Here is a 19,268-nt window from a genome sequence, read left to right on the forward strand (position 1 = left end):
TTCTCAACGCGCGACTCGTATGGGAAGAATTGGCCGGAAGGAAGGGAAAATCGGTGGTACCTATTATATGGCTGTAAGTGATATGCGTATATGGTTGTAGGAGAAGAGAAAAAAGCGCGTTCGCGTGTAGTCTGACAAAATGGATGGTAATATTGCAATATTATAATATTATACGCGCGCGTCCTGCCGCCGCCGTTTACCTGTCGCCGTCGGGGTGGGAGGCGCGGCCGTCTCGCGGAGACGGGTAAAAACCAGGATGGCTTGCCCGGCCGGGTATCACTCGTCCGCGAACGACCGACGGTCGTCGAATACGCCGAATAATATCCGCGTCGCTTCGATAACTTCATAATAATATATTATTTACGATATTATATTAATTATTATACATATACCTAAGTTATTTCCGTTATCGAGCACATAATAATATAATATTATCATACCTGCGACTTATCGTAGTCGTTTGTTGAACGATATTAAATTATTATAAAAAAAAAAAAAAAACTGTAGGTCCGAATGATATCGTGCGCGACCCGCGACCAAACACAGACCGCCGACGACTGACATCGCTCCCTGTGTTGTAGCAGTGATACGATCCCGGAATTCTACACACGACATCCACATCAGCAACAGGTGAGTACAGCTGCTGAGCTGCAAGCGTTCAGCCAAACTAAATAAAAGATATATTGTTACATTATTATGTGATCTTTGTAATTAATATGAAAATGTAGATAGGTACCAATATTATGTTATGAAGGCATAGATTAGATTACGTATGAGTTTGTCTGTACCTAGTAAATATTTTGAATTCGGAATGATACTAGGCTGGCGTCAGCCCAGCACCCGAAAAAATAAGACATCGATTTAGGAAGGTTAAGATTTAGATTAAAAATCATTACAACTTGTTTACTAAATTTTTAGTAGAATTGGTTTCATTTCGGGGTAGGTACCCGGCTGGCGATTGATGGGCCCTACATTGGAACTCGTGTACGGTTTTCGTCTACGACCACCAAATCCTTTATAGGCGCATTTTCGTTTTTAAAATCCGTTTTTGTTTACAATTAACGTGATTAAATTTTATATGGCTATAAGCACTTCAATGTATTTCGATCCGAATCCACCAATGTACCTTAGTGTATGCATTATGCAGGTAATCAAATTAACATGATCCATATAAACCCGTGTACGGCGATCTCCCACGACTCGCTTACATATTATTATTATTAATGTACCTATACGCGTGTTACGTCGACGCAGATAAACGTGAGCAATCAATCCATTGCGATGATATAGTGATAGGTACACAACACTTATATACATGTAGGTACTATCGAAACCGACGCGCAGTCAAATTCCTTACGTATATGATGGTAAGTAAAATCAAAATAATATTTCGGTCAGGGCTAAAATAGTAAAATATATATAAATACGTTATGTGTGTTTGTATACTTAACGCGCGCGAATATTACAATATTATTATTAAGAGGCTTACTATGTAATAAATCGAGGGCCGCGTGACGAAAACCGACTGCGCAGGTTAAACAGAAAATTTACTGAATTATACATAAAACTACCTATTATACGCGGATATTATTATGGCACACATTGGTAACCGTGTATTTAATTTTGCAGACATTTTAACAATTACAGAATTCAAAAGTATAATCGTGAGCATTAAATAAAATCCCGCGCAGATAATAAATATGTGTGCGTTTAATAGTTCATTGTTTTAAAAAGTTATTTACTCTTGGTGACTTCGACCAATATGGGTATAGTACCTAGTATATAGTGTTTGTTTTCGACGAATGGAAAAGCCATGTAGGCACAAACGTATTATGCGCGTTTTATCCACTGCCGTCGATGTCTATTATATAGAAAAAACATACAATATCTATGTTATTTTATGACTACAACTAGATATATGAAATCGTTGAAATCTTAACAGTCATTAGTATCCTTCGATCGTCCTTCTTTTTATTTTATCTTGTAAATAATAATGTAATATTATGCGTGTATGACATAATATAATAGGTACATATTTTAATGAGCTTATTGAGTATACAACTATTTTTGTGCTTTACTAAATACTTTTCTCAAACGATCTATTGTTTTTAAATCATATTACGTAATTTCATAATTTTTGTTATTTTGCATTATTGAGTATAATAGAACATTATGGTGTGGCCCGATGAAACGCGCGCAACTGAGTGTACGCACCACCGGTGAATTATGTAAAGTAAATAATTGTGTACAACTCTATGGTTTATAAATATTAAAAACAATATTATTAAATATACTTTTAAACGTCTAAAAGTAAATTTCAAAAAAAATAAATTAATTTGCTATATTGTTCAAGTTTGATAATAATATTGTAACTAATTATATTATAGTATAAATATTAATTTAAAACAATCGATTTTTTAGATAAAAAATTATAATGTTATTCCGAAATAAACATAAAAATTACAAACTTTTACTTTAAAATAAAATTATCTTAGAAAAAAAACACATCACCTATTTTTGATTGTTTATTGCAAACTCGCAACGGGAAAGATTTTAATTCTATATTCTGTTTTTTGTGTGTCTGTCTGTCAATTTTGATATGAATCGTACCAATAGTTTTTTCCACTTCTACATGATATGTAATACATGCATACTGCATATTATTATATATACGTGATTATAAATTTGTTATGACGATGAATATTTTTTCTTTTTATTATAATATACATTTTACAGCGTGTCCAAACGTCTATTCATATTGATTCAATATATGTTTAATAGTCCAGTGTGTCATTCCACTCGGATAAATTGCATTAAGGTGTCTTCTGTTTTAGTGATATTCGTGATCTTGTATTGATCTAAATGTAAGCTGTATTCGTCTGATTCGAGTATTGAAGACGCGTGAGCGTTTTCGCCTACATATTATCATATTCTTTCTAGCGTACCTACTCTCGTAACAGTATAATATAGAGTAGGTATATTGTCGAAAATGATAATTCGCTCTGATCAAATTTCATGTTATGTTAATATAATATATCATATAATTTAACCAAAGTATTCTAAATTAAAAGTATTTGATTTGGCTTAATTTTAAAAAGTTCTTTGTGTACCTATGATATTATGAATATGCCTACCATGATACTCGCAAGTGTAAAAATAAAAGTGAACCGTAAAACGACACCCAGATGTCACATGCAAAAATGAAATTATATTTGTAACTGCACAGAGAAGCACTTAGGTATAACAATATTATAATAATTTGACTTTTCGCATCAGTTACCCAAATGTGAAAGTATAACGCTAATTTTCGCTTTGAAACCCTATACTCACATCACCGTTTAAACGCCATTAAAATTTTCTTTTTTTCCAATGTATAACTGAACACTGGTGTAGCAAAAATTTAATTAATATCGAACAATGCAGGCTATAATAATGATAATATTAATATTATTATATGGTAGTGAATTAATTCGACTAGCTAATAGCAGTATAATAAGTTTAAAATTAGAATAGTCTTCGACGCTTTGACACGGTACTGTGGTCGTCGTAATTAGATAATCTTAATCGTCAACGACATGGATTTACCACCACTATACCATTTGTATATACGACCAGTAAAGTTTATTGTTACTCGACGAATTTTTTAGTCAACTATACAGTTACAACGTCTAATACAAATCGATTATCGGTAAAGTCTTTATAGACACCACTCACACCCCTCACACCAATCACGCAGCGTGGCGCCGCGGATAACAGCTACTCGTACATGGGAGATTTATAGGTGGTGCCTCATATATACACACAATTATATACCTATAATATAATATAGTAACCTTGTTCTTCACTCGTTCCACTGTCCAAACACGGTGGACAGGTTAGGTTTCGACTTAACAATAATAATCTATAACTGAAATCTAACTCGATTTATTTATAATAATAATTAAGGTTTAGCGTTCACTGGCGTTTTACATAGTATACTATCCCCGAGATTTCAATCGTTTTCAGCTATTCGATGAGTTGTAGCCTACAACTTGTAGGCATATTATATTATTATTATTATTATTATGAGTAGGTACCTAATGAAATAAAAGTATAAAATTACATTTGTACAAACGGACACAACAAAATATAATAATGTATAACAATAATGCGGTCAGATCTAGTTTTTATTTATTTTTTTTTTTAAATCACTCGATTTTCGAGTGAAAGTATAATAGTGCATTCTGCGCTGCTTATCCCGTGCACGCATATTGTCATTATTATATTAACCGTATGTGTATACAACAATTGTGTATCATGTATCCGAACACCCATGAATATATCCATTTACACTCTCTAATTGCATTATAACTCGGACGAATTTTCCATACGCATGTTTTCGTATACATATCATATACATATGGCCGACTGGTACGTATGATGTGTATACGCTACCTGTATAGATTTAAGATTATTATTGTTTCCCTCGTAATAATTTCACTTTTCACTACGCCTGCATGTAGTTGCCTGCCCTTAACCGTCGGACGCGATCGCTTTCTACGTATATATGCGCTCGCCATATAAGTGCATAGCATGTATATATTATGTATTTAAGTGTATAATGTACAATACTATATGTACCTATATCTAATATGGTACGCGCGTGCATTTGGAGTAAATTGTTTTTCGGCTGGTATGATGGGCGATGACGGCATATTAGACGTCCGCCTGAAAGTATTTTTCGGAGTTCCCCGCGCATCGTCTCTGGGTATGTATAGATTATAACTTAGGCACTTACCTCAAATATAATACCTATGTGCGGACTGCATAGCCACCCAGCGTGCATACCTGCACACACGTACATTTCAGTATAATATAATATATATATATATATATGCGAAACAATATCGTCGTATTCGTATTCAACCGTACACAAACTTTTTCGGCGGTTTCACATTTATATAAGTATTTTTTCGTTTCTTACGTTATGCCGCTGTGGTTAAAAACCCGAAGAATAGCATCTGACCCAAATCGTGGGCAACCAGACGCCACGCACAAAAGGGAGATGCATGCGAGAAATGTACTTGTCACACGCGATCTCGCGTCGATTACGATCTACCATGATATCTATAGTTAGTATATATGTGTACGTATAATATATGAGGTAGGTACCTACACGTCGATCGTTTAAAATAATTATAATTGTGCGTTTCATAAAGTCCATACAACGGTATACGTGGATGAAAGAGTCGAACGATTTTTGCGTAAGGCCGTATAACACGGCTCGTTAGTAGTTATATGCTTATATTATATAACTACATATAACTAACATATATAACCTATTATATGTATACATGGTCATTGGTCATGAAAGTTTAAAGGGTAGTGCCAATATGCGAATGGGCACACACTAGTTGCCTCCCGATGTCAAAAAGACCCATAATTTTTATACGAATTGCCTCCCGACTATATATACGAGTTGCCTCCTAAATCGTATCCTAACTCGTAGGTAACTCGTTAGGTAACTCGTACTCTAAATGTTATCATAAATGAGAAGAATCTAGTACTAGTTGCCTCCCATTAGTTATATTAAAATAATTTTCATTGATACCCAAATAAAAAAGCTGAGTGGAAAAAAATATCAAATTTTGAGTACCTACAAATATTGGCTAAAAAAATACAAGCCTAAGCAATGTTATAAATAATGAATGATAAATAATTTTTTTTAAATGTATCCCAGACAGCAAATGTTTGTCTAAAATTACTATTATAACATTATTCTATATATTATACCTAAGACAGATGTTTTTTAACTGCACTATTTTAATTAGTAGTAAAATATGTTTTATTTGTATTGATTATTTTTATATTATTATTGTTTTTACCAAGTCTGATATTTTTAATAATGAATAAACATTACCTATTAATGTGGAACTGTTTAGTGAAGTTTATGAACCACTACTTAATTCTATATGGGAGGCAACTCGTATATAATTATGAACTACCTGGTCATCGGAGGCAACTAGTGTAAATTAACCTTTTTATTTACGATAAGGACGGGAGGCAATTCGTATATTTTGGGAGGCAACTAGTATGCGCCGATGCGAATATACATCCGACAACAATAACGATTTATCGCGGACGACGCGTATCAAAATCACATATTACCTATATACCTAAACCTATATACACGCAAACGCAGGTTCAGATAAACCGTACGTAACCAATGTGGTCTCCCATTTTTCCGGATAATGAATAAATGGAACTTAATACTGTTAGACAAATATTGCTTTAAAAATTATCGGTTTGAGTACCGTATTACAATGCGGTCGCCTACGTTATTCGGTCACGATATAAATATATACGCAGAATTTACTCAACCAATATATTTTAATGTTTGAATTCTGTAGATGATATATATTTACAGGCAATATACGTGTTTTCCTCGAAAAATATTTAAATTATTTTCGACGTCATTTCACACCGTCGACTGTATTATTATAATAGTCGACGAAAGCGATGATTCGAAACAGTCACATAATCAATTAGGTAGTATATAATATATTGAAAATGGTGTCGCGGCGAGACACATAATTACATTCGAATTAAATCACTTTAAAACAAATTATAACAATAAGAGAATAAAATATCATTTTTGAATATATTCCCTATACGCTCATTCATCTGGTCCAATAAATATATTGATTAAAACCGTATTTTTCCCTGCATTTATAAAAACAAATCATAATTTTAGAACGTTCAAATTCAGTAATCTCATCGACTATATCTCAGATGTTGGACTTTGGATAGTTTGAACCAAACCATTCTTAACTTTCCGCAAACACACGGGTTGCGTTTTGATAAACGTTGTAGACCTTCATTAACGTCACCGACCGGTGACTGCCGCAGCAATACCGCAGACTATATGAAAATGTTCATATTATAGTCTGTGGCAGTGCCGACTGCACATTATAAATTGTACTCAGTATACGTAGTAGGTATAGTTAGGTATAATATATGTACACCATGCTATAATAATACACGTGCGTGTATTATAATTTAGAAGTACAACGCGCATAAAACGATAGCGATGATGATAATAATAATAATAATAATAGTAGTAGTAGTAGTAATAACGAGACGATAATTTATGCGTATCATATCGGCGTGCGTGTGTGCGAAATCCGCCGCAGGAATCCTTAATACACACATACTTTATGTAATATATTTTATGTATAAAATACAATATGATTTCCACGTTACGTTGCGTATTGTACTTATATATCGTCGTACACACGTATATATTTTTTATTATATATATCGAACGGGCGGCGGCGGCGACATTGGGTGACACTCCGTTCTTCTGCTCGGGGTTGTTGACCATCAACGAGGAGTCGTGCAGATACGTCCGAATATATAACATTATATATATATTATATTATTATATTGATATGAAAAGGCCGTGGGTGAGGATATACGGGGTGATCCATTTGACATAAGACACTCGTTATTTCTGCAGATAAACCATAACGCTTTTAAAAATACTTCTTGTACATAATCTTAAGTAGTTGCAATTCAACGTTTATATAAACGTATAAACGTAAATATATATTTTTTTATAATTTTTAAAGTTTTTACTCTTTCCCAATTACAATAATATACATTTTTCGAATCAGAATATTATAAAGAGTATTCGATCTATCAAAATCAGATTTCGGACAAGTAATTCATTTAAGTCATAATGTCATATTATAAGTGTATTTAGAGTTTAGACGAACGGAGTAGTGCGGGTTAACTCTGATTTAAAAAACGTTTAGAGTTTTCTGAAATAACGTGTGTCTCACGTTAAATGGATCACCCGGTGTATAATAATAATAATAATAATAACAATAATACAAATTGAATAATATGACGCGGGTACATATATTATATACATGTGTGTGTTAAGTATTTACACCACGCCCTCTTCGCGCGTACACACGGAACATATGATGTATTTATACATACCTACATATGTATATTTAATATACATATACATACCCATGCTAGTATATACCTGTATAGGTACGCGTGTGACAACCCGACGTGTCGGCAGCGTAAACGATTTGACTGATGTGTGGTTAGGTCGCCCTTGACGCGCGGCCCGATCGAGTGGAAGGCGCGATATATTTGTCAACGTATATAACGATTTTACATAATATAACCACGTTTTTATCTCCGTTGGATGCGAGTACACGCGCCCTAACGCAATGGTACCCACAGGCAATATAATATTTAGTTATTTGTACAGAACGTGTAAGATAAACAGTAAACATTGTGCAGTATTATTATTATTGTCATATTATTGTATACGATCGACCGACTCATCCCCCCCCCCCCCAGTCTTTCCAGAAATATTTCCCTCGTGCGATCCATGATACATCCAACACTCGCGGTAGTCAGTCACTATAATATGTTCAACCCGAAACGATCTGTGACGGATCATCTACGTACAGATCAAAGGCGACGAGTGCATATAAGAGTTATATTGATTATTGATACGTATAATATGTATATGATACGTGTAAGTATGAATAAAATAATGTTCAAATGCGAACGCTCGATTTCGAAAAAATAAATATTACTAGATTCCCGTTAAAATGTTATATATTTTTCTTATAATTTCTTTAACCTCGGAATCTCCGCGTGTATAACGGTGCTAACAATATAGGTAAGGCATAGAAAAAACTTTCCACATTTTTTTTTCACAAAAGTTGGATTACGATGATATTATAATGCTCCTCGGATGAGGTATATAATTTGTCAGATTTTCGTCTTGGATAATCACTAATCAGCTGTGATTGTAGCCGTCGTTGGCGCATCCAATTAACCGTTATTGTCGCATTATAGAGGTATACATTGCAAACAACAAAAACTCAAATTATATTATTAATAAATGTTCTTTCTTATAACAATATGGTACATACAAAAAATCCATAATATTTTCCTAGAAATTACGATTGTAGAAAATATTTTTGTTTACTTGCATATCATTATATATATATATATTATATATGCATATAATTAAATAAATCTGTCGTATAAATACTCTGCATTGAATTTACCTAGGTAAATACAATTCGAATTTCGAATAATTTTTTTATTCATCAGTCATCTCATCAATAAAACATTAACATATATATTATATTATTATATAGTTAAACGTATGACAGTTTACACACACCGCGACCATACATGAGGATAACGCGCTTGTCGCTGTGTTATAAGATGCGCGTCGAGAACCATTGTACAAGAAACATAAATAAAACGTGACAGATGAGACATCGTTGACAGTATAATGTAATGAAGTGTTAAAAATGTTAAATGAATAACTGATTCTATTTGAACGCGAAATTTCAGACATAATTGACACTTCAGACTGTAGATTTTCTAAAATATTTTTTTTTCTTCCTTATGAGTAGGAGGTTAAAGTTGTTATACGATTTAAACGTGTGTGTAACCAATTCTGGTAATACTACGGCCTGCGAGAGTAGACGCCAACAATTTTTTTCGAAACTTTCAAAATTATATGATAGGTACAATGATAATACATAAAATATTATTATATATAAAAAAAAAACAATTCGTTCGATTTCACAAATTAATGTCACGTAGATATGTTACACGTTTGTTCGAGTTATCCGAAGAAATATTTTATCCGTATCGAATAGAAAAAATATTAATACCTATACCTACTTATTTCAATTTAAAATATATTTTGAAAGGTTCACGCTTATCCTAATAATGTATAAAAGTGAAATGAACTATCTATCTACGTTTGATCCTTGTGAGTCTTCTATAATATGTAGAACGTTTATAGTTAAACCGTTACAAACTTAGCGCATGCCCCATCAAGTAGGAAATTCTGGGGCTACATTTGAACCTTGAGAAATATATTATGTATACTATAACTTTTGGTGAAACGATAGTGCAGAAAATATGAATTAAAAATTATGTTTTTTTAATTTTTAATATCTATAATTTAATTGATTTATATAATATATAATAATTATAGGTAGTTATTTAAAACATAATTGATTAATAATTTTATCAACAATGTATCTACTTATATGGCTACATATAAACAAAAACACTACATTTTACCTATAACATACAATTTATATATAAACTGTTTAATTACTGTAGATTAAAAGATTTTAAGATCAATTTATTGTATTGTGATTTATAAACTGTAATACTGTATAGTCAGTTGTAGGTGATTTTGAGCTACTTTTTGAGGAACTTTAAGTAGGTACCGGTATATAATGTATACATGAATCATGTTTAACCTGTGATCAAGATGATCACGTGATATATTATTTTATTAATAGATTATAATTCAAAGCACAGTTAATTTTTAAATGCTTGTCAATGAATAATTTTTATGATCAGAGTTAAAAACGAGTACATTACACATAATAACTGTATACGCCCATAAAACGAAACATCATCCCTCATCGATATCCCTTAAACGGTACGCTTGCAAAATAAAATATTCTCAATTTTTCTCACACTGTTAAGATTATTACTGTAATGTAATGTTTCGCCTAGGTACTTGAATGTTATAGCTTTGTTTTTAAACTCGAATAGGTTTTTATATAAAGTGACATAGGAATTTTGACTTACAAAATTCGAATACTCATTTGTATGTTTAATGTTTTATACAGGATAACCATTGGTTTCAAAAACCAAAAAGACTGTTGTATTATAAAAATCTATGTAATATATAAAAACGAATATACTTATATGCTCGAAGCTTAAACGCTCAAAAACTACTCAACCGATTGTTTTTAGAGATACCGGGACATTTTAGAGAGTACCTAGTTTGAATTACGTTTGAAAATAATATACCATTTGGTTATAATTTCTACGGTGAAGCAGAAATATAAAGATAGTTGTTATACGAATATATTAATACAACACTAAATTTGATATGCGAGTACGATTAATCGCGTCGCGTCGCGTTTCGTCGCTTTGAAACAATCGGCCACGGCCGACCTCCCACGCACATGCAGTCCACTGAGCTGCAACACGCGTTATTGCACGGATGTTGCTTACATTCGGTCTTAATTGGTGGCCTCTGCGATGATATTATATTGTGCATTAAAAACAGTGATATATTGGAATTGGTAGAATAATAAACGTTAGTAATTGCATGCACGCGTGTATTGTTGTTAATAATTTTACGATCAAACACGCACAAATTACGACGAAGACATTCATGTGTGTGTGTGTGTGTGTTACCTCATATTTACATGAATATCGGATATGCACCGTTCCGACCGACGTCGATTCAAGTGCATTTTTGTCGGTTTATATCTAATACGAGATCGATAACAATTAAACAAACAATATTCGACTGTGTTCGACTGTGTTCGACACAAGAAGCAGAGAAATCTGCGAAACATCCTTTTCATAATATTGTCATATTATATACCCCTTTGAACGATTTCAAAAACGGCTGTCCGTTGTCGTATGTTTATTACATGCAACTACTGCTTAGGTACATATCGCTTTCTATTGTCTGGCTAAATAAATTATGTTCCTCATCCTATTCCGCATGATATAGTGGCGGCGATGCAGCAAAGACACACAATAAAATATATATAACGTTTAATTATAAAGGTTAAGGTTGTATGTAGATATATATGTATGTATGTATATAATATAAGCACATAAAATAAAATTATGAGATTTCACGGCAAACCAGTATCCGGCAGAGCTTTTCAGTCAATTAAACACAATTAAACGATTATCTATTTTTTATATTTATTTATTACTATCTTCAGATCGCACCGCTCTGCCGCTCATGTCCGTCTTACACACGCAACACCATACGACCGCTATGACCTAGTAAAGATGGAACAAAACAAAATGGAAAAAAAAATCCGCGTAAATAACGGCTACGACGCGGCGATGGCGGCGCTCCGAGAGATGTTTATCGCTCTTCGGCCTGCTGAACCCATAGCTCATAACAACGCGGATAGGCAGTAGATACGCAAGGGTGTAGGTATTATATTATTATTATAACGATGCCGCCGCCGCTGCCGATCGCATTCCGAACAGGATCTTGCGATTATTTTAATAATAATTTAATAACAATAACAAGGATATTATTATAATAATTTATTTCGTATTTTATCTTTTTCCCCTAGTCGTATGTGTACAGCATGCGCGTTACGGTTTACATTTTTTCCCCATAAAATATTCACTCCACTCGGACGCCATAGCTTCGTCGTCGATGTCGACGTCGTCGGCACCGTCCGATTGGTATATTATTAGGTACTTTATTTTAAATACACTTTCAAAAACATTACGCAAACCCGATAATACACATATAAATAGGAGATATTATAAACCTGATGGTCGGTCAACCGATACGAAACACTCCCAGTCACGTTTCCAGAGTCACCACGGGGTTTTTTAATAAACCCATTCAGCTGTTCATACAGATAATATAATAATATGTATATATAATATGCTCGCAATATATACGCTATATATAGTCGTTGTCGGTTCGATTTTTCTTCTCCTTTACACCCATTCCCGCCGTGCTACGTGTAAAATATATATTATAATGGTGTACATAATTTTTGTCAATGAAAGTGCACACATATTACCCATATAAAATAGCAGGTGCATAAAATGTGATGTCAAAGTAATGTTATAGGTACATGTGACGCACACGCGTTTTTCCAACCCGTTAGATTTCGCCGCTTTCTAGAAAGCGAAGAGATCATTGCACGCGTTTAACAACAATCGCGTCGCTCCGATACATATTGTTATTATTATTATATTTTTGACTTGTTCGAACTCGATAATATTTTAATGATAACTCAGATGGTAGACCTATACTTACCTATGATATAATTATCGTGCAGGTATTGCACCCTCGCGCCCCATTGTAGACATGTAATTTCGTGTCTTACGTGAGTTTTTTTCCCGTTCTAAATGCAGTGAAGTGCGTACTATAATATAACATAATGTGTAATAATAACTATTATGTTATTTTGATTTAGTTGCAATGTGATAGGGTATTTCATGAGGGTATTCAGCCATTGCCTCACGACCAACTGAGCAGTAGGTAAACGCCTGAAGCATTTACATTGTCATATTGGCCTATAACGAAATAAAAAAGTTCACACCGCCACCATACGACTGTTGTGGTTTTTTCAACTTCTTAAACGTTCAATATTCGTATTTTATATTGCCTCCCGCGCTTCCGACAAAAACAGAAATACTCCGAGAGTGAGTGTCTGAATATTAAACGTCTTGGCATAAGTACTATTTAGATGCATATAATATATTATATATTCGGAGACTACAACGGTAGCGTTTCCCACAAGTACGGACGTGTCTTAATTGAACAGTGCAGCGTAAGACTGTAGCAGCAGTGAAAGCACACGCATTATTTTTGTTATTATTATTATTATTATTACTATTATTGTAATGTAGTTAGATATATGCGTATACATATTATACACTATAAACCGCGAGCTGAAACGGAGGGAAAAAATTGTAATAAACAAAGGATTATACGTTTTCAGGTCCGGCACCAAGTCTATGCAGTAGAACATTTTTCCACGTGATAATAATAATTAGAAACGCGCGCACTTTCTGTTCGACTGCGCAGCGGACTGTTTCACAAGCGCGACAGGGACAGTTAGCTTTTTGTACAAGCGATAATCAGCCATCATCTAGACTTTAACGATATATATATATATATTAAACTATATAATATAATACAATAATAGATGTGTATAAATGTACGCGTATTATTATTTTTACATACACGACAAGCAATAAGAATTCATGTCGTAAAATCCTTCCACATCGAAAACAAGGTTACTTGTGTTTGTAATACGATTATTTCCAGAACCAGAACCGAGATACTCTATAATATGCGTATATATAATATTATTTACGTGTAGAAGAACTTATCTGTAGCATCCGGGAAGATGGTTTTTTTTCTCCTTCGCCGGCAACTTCGATATTTTCATAAATGTTAATGATCATTTTCGCTCGACAGTCGTATCGTTTAATCCTCGAACTCTCACGTGTCTATTTAATAATATTAATAATAATATGGAATTTTGTAAGTCGGCATAATAATATGATTCACCGCATTACGGCTTTAATGAAATTCTCAATAGGTTCGCTAATAGGTACCGTCTTGATTTTATTTATAGTTTATGATTCATTATATTGTTACTCACTGGTGGTCCACCGCTCATTTGCTCAATTAATACGTTGTTGATTCGGATTCTGTCGAGAAAGTGAAATCATCTGTGTGATCATCATCTACCGTCGCTGCTGTAGTTGTCCATGCTGCAAAAATTAATTAATATGCTGTATAAAGTAAACACTCTGAAATAGTAGTATAACATTGTAATAACTAATAAATGTGCAAAATAAGTATATTAAACATTTTCCAATGTAAATTGTGTTTAGAAAACGTATATTCTTGATATTAACAATTTATTGTTCGATTCATTTATACGAGTATATAAAAGTGCGATGCACATAATATATTAAGTTTAGACTATAACAGTTTTCATTTAATATGGAAAATATAAACAATTGTCCCACATATCATAAATCAAATTGTGACGATTGATATTTATAAAAAAAAAATGTATAGGTAGATAAAAATGATATATTTTTTAAAAATTAAATTGTTAGAGAAAACAATGGTTACGGTGAAAATGTCATAAAAACAGATCCAGTTACTTTTAAATATTCATAAACATATTGTATAACCACCCAATCTAAAAAAAAACCAATTTAAAATGAGAAACAATAAGAAAAAAGTTTTTATTCCAATAGTTACCTATTATTGAGAGACTAAAAAAATCTCTAATATGATTTATTTATATGTTCACAATAATTGAAATGTTTTGAACCATAATGAAATAAATTGTTAACATTTGAAAATAAAATATAATAATTCGTTCAGCTGCTAAAACAAAATGTTAAATTTAACCCAATGAGGTAAGCTGAAAACATAAAATATTAATTTACAGAGAATTGATAGTATTTACTGCAATTTCTGGGACAATACATAAAGAATGAATCAACGAAAAAATATATATAAAAAAAATATATCCAAATGGAAAATAACCAGAATTTAATTGAAAAAAATGTATTTTTTACACAATTATACTAATCAAATATTATTTTTTGATTTGATTTGTCCTTAGTATTTTTTTCCCAACACCCTCGAGAATTTCCACGATGACGTAATTTTAAATGTACTTGATCTCAACAAATATATACAATTTGTTTATCTTTTTGTTTAGCTATTATTATACTTAAACATAGATAGGTATACTAATAATTTATTATAATAACTAAGTGATGATGTAATATTTACTAATAAGTAATATCTTAATTAGTCAAACAGTAATCAATATTATGTCTAAAAAAATAAATATTATATTTTTTAACCGCTGATATAATATAGTGAATTTTCTATTAATTACATAAATTATTTTTTTTTACAACTATTACCAAAATATGTCAAATATTAACGATTTATCTACATTTATAATGTTATAATACAATTAGGAATTTTTGTTTTTATTCGAATACTTCATATTAAATCTTCCGTTTTGGAAAAATTGGATAAATAACTTAATTGATCTTTATCTATACATAATTGGATTCTATAAATAACATTAACATTGAAGCGATATTTCTTGCCAGTAGAAAAAAAAACTCAAAGTCATTTATTTATCTTTGGTAAGTTTATCATATTCGACGGTATTCATCGTCTTGGTCGCCGGTTAAGGGCGACTAGTGATACGTACCAACAATTTATTATCGGAATGGTGAATGATGTATATAAGTCATCATTAAACATAGTTAATTATAATAATATATATATATATATATGTATATATATTGGCAATTGAGAAATATTTATTCAAATAATATTGTAAACGTTCACAGTTATACCCTTGGGGTAACCATTAGTAATATTTTATTGACTGTAAAAATAAATAAAGATTTTATTTTTTTTATTATTACAATATATTATATATAGGTACTTATACATTTGTATCAAAAATAAAAACAAGACTCCTAATAAAATTGTTGGTACAAACATATAGGAGATTGTTATTCTATACGCCCAATATGATTTGTAGACCGTTTTATATAATGATGTAGTGATACTGTGTATAAATCGTACATACACATGCACATGCGTAATTTAAAGTCGTCCAAACAGCTTGTTTTTTGGTTGACCATCATAGAAGAATTATTTTTTCAAAACGCGTATCCAATTAAAATTATAAACGGTTAAAATTATATCGCATAATATTATACTCTTAGTATTATAGGTATTAGGTACGCGTAACGATCATTGTGCGCGCAAAACCGAAAGTGTAATACGCCGCTGTAATGCACTTTTCGCGTATTCATTCCGGTGGCGCTTCTTTTTTTTCGTCGAACGCATTCACATAGACACGACATTGTTATTATCATCATACTCTCATTATAATAATAATAAGTAGTTTGCGCTTTAATAATAATATAGATGTACCTACCTGCTGTGTCGTCGTACATTTTACTTTCGTTGTCGGATGTGCCGAACTGCAGTGTGGTATAAGCCTATATAAACGCCTCGATCTAATATTGATACCAGTTCAATAAACCATCGTGTACCAAGCAGTAATAAATAATATATATATATATATATATATATAACATATAAAACGCACCTGAGTACCGAACGCGTTTTCGAGTGTGGAGATGGTTTTTTTTTTCACTTTTAGTTTGTATTCAATTAAACTACAGCACACATATAATTCACGAAACTGCATAGGTACATATATTATTATCGTTTGTGTTCGGATCCCACTTTACTGGTGTACTTATTCTATGCGTATATTCACCGCAAAACGTTATACCTATAGTTGCACCGGTGCACACAACCTTTTAACGGCAATTCTTATTCTATCTCTGACATACATTACGAAATCGAATTTACACCTGTAACATGAATATGATTTTTGGTGTATAATATTATAATAATATATGCATACGCGTATGGAAATCGAACGCGCCACCATCATCTGACCACGAATAATAACTTATTATTGATAAAAGTGCACAATTTCTATATTATTTGTCATTAGCTGATACTTATATTATGTTGTGTTATGAGTTATGACTTATGAATGCTATGATTTACGAGCATGCGTGAGTACGCACCGTGAGTATTTTTCCGTAAGAAAGTAGACGGACAATCGAGTGCATGTTCGAAAACCCCATGTAATTACATTTTATTCTCGGCATTATTATTACACCATTAATAAAAGTGAGAAAATTATACACAGTGAGTGACTTGAAATATATATTTATATTAACATTGATGCACCTCATTCCATAAGTTACGCTAAATCGTATGAGTACATACGTATAATTATAATATTATATATGATAAGAGTGAACTCTCACGAATAATGTATAGCTATGTAACTAAATTATTGTTAATGTTGAAAATAACCGAATTTTTCTCGCATTGAATTTGTTAATTTATTAATTTTCATAAAGATAATATTATGACTGTTTGAAAAAAGAAAAATTGATTGCACTTTATAGTTTATATACTTAATGGTCTTAATGTATATAAGCACACACCAATTATATTATAATCTACCTATACCAAATTATACTAAATTATATTCTAAATACATTACGTTAAAATATGGAAATAATACTAGGTATGTTCAAACATTTATAGTATTATTATTTTTTTCATATTTGTGTCATTATATTGCATAATACAAACAAGAAAATCTTCATGCAATGAAGATTTCAAATGTAATATGTTTAAAGTCATATCGAAAAAATGCTTTTAAATTGATTTTTATGATATCGTCTTTTTTAAATGTAGATAAATTACAAAAGCTTGGAAACGTCGAATATTAAAAGTTTAAAAGAATAAAACGTAACATTTTTGTTACCATAAATTCCATCTTTTAACTTTTTTTACGTAATTCCCCTTAATTCATTACTTCAAAACAATAAACGAATTCAGTGTACCACTTCAAACAAATCCGCTGGTTGCCACGCCTCTTTAATTCTACTTCATAATCTCGTAATGACTCTATTATTAAATCATGTATATATATACATGATTTAATAATATACAGATATATAATTAAATAAGTTTTCTCATCAATTTTCAACTCTTCAGGTGCACACCAATCGTCTAATTTAATTGTGTATAATTTATGGTGTTCGATGTAGTTGTGTTGTTTGTAAGCATTTGAAGACTGAAATAGATAAAAAAAATAATAATACATAGATAATAAATTATCTGGATATGTTGACAAAAATCATTCACATTAATCGTCCTTAAGGCAATACAACTATTATACATATTCTAATAAAATCACATTCGAACGCTTATAGAAACCCGTCTATATATTATTATGCATAATTAAACCTTTCGACGGGTACTATATATACATTATACTATTACACCTGTAAATTGTAATATTATTTTAGACAGCAAAAAAAGATGATTTGTCATTCCTATATATGTATATATTCTTTTACAAAAATACCCACAATATTAATACCAGCTGCAATGGTTGCGGTTAGCGGTATATAGAGGTAGGTTCTTACGCGATATTATTTCCGATTGAATATCACTCTACTCACCTGCCACCGGTGGCGGCGCCTGTGGGTTTGATATACATATCATTACATACCTTTATAATAATATATACCTAGATTCAATGGAACGTATATAATAATAATAATAATGAAAATAATAATATATATTACCTATATACATTGCACGGTATTTTTTTTCTCGCATATTATTATTAAATGCCGAAACAAAATGTTCATGTACATGGAACTCCGTGAGCGCGCGTGTGTGTGTCACGGATCATTGTTATTGTGCGACGAATATTATAAGAAATGATTTTCCGTTCGTCGTCGTAGTCGTACGTGTGTGCTCCATATAATATTATTATTAAACCTACGGTGAACGCGCAATATCGGTTAACCGTATACCAATATAATATAATGATTATCATTTAATCACTGCAGTCCGAACATGCACATGTGAATCCCGTGATGTATACCAAGTACCAACTACAAACCTAATCAGAATTTCTGAAAGAAGGGACAAATAAAAAGTTGAAACTATTATTTAAAAATCAGTTAAAAATTAATTTTTTTACTGTTACCTATACAGGTATATATATTTTTTATGAAATTTCTAAAAA

The 19,268-nt window shown here is 31.8% G+C and overlaps 1 protein-coding gene across 1 annotated transcript in view; it reads left to right on the forward strand.

Annotated features, from left to right (window-relative positions):
- Positions 1-260: 260 nt before the first annotated feature.
- The window catches only part of LOC107164454 (uncharacterized), a 41,158-nt gene continuing 22,150 nt past the window's right edge, over positions 261-19,268 (forward strand). Inside the window, exon 1 of the mRNA XM_015512289.2 lies at positions 261-630. The gene's annotated coding sequence lies outside the window, so the exon portion shown is untranslated. The remainder of the gene's footprint in view (positions 631-19,268) is intronic.

Source organism: Diuraphis noxia, unplaced genomic scaffold (assembly GCF_037042655.1).
Source record: "Diuraphis noxia isolate RWA-SAM2 unplaced genomic scaffold, SU_Dnox_SAM2 contig0002, whole genome shotgun sequence".
In the NCBI taxonomy this organism is placed as follows: Eukaryota; Metazoa; Arthropoda; class Insecta; order Hemiptera; family Aphididae; genus Diuraphis; species Diuraphis noxia.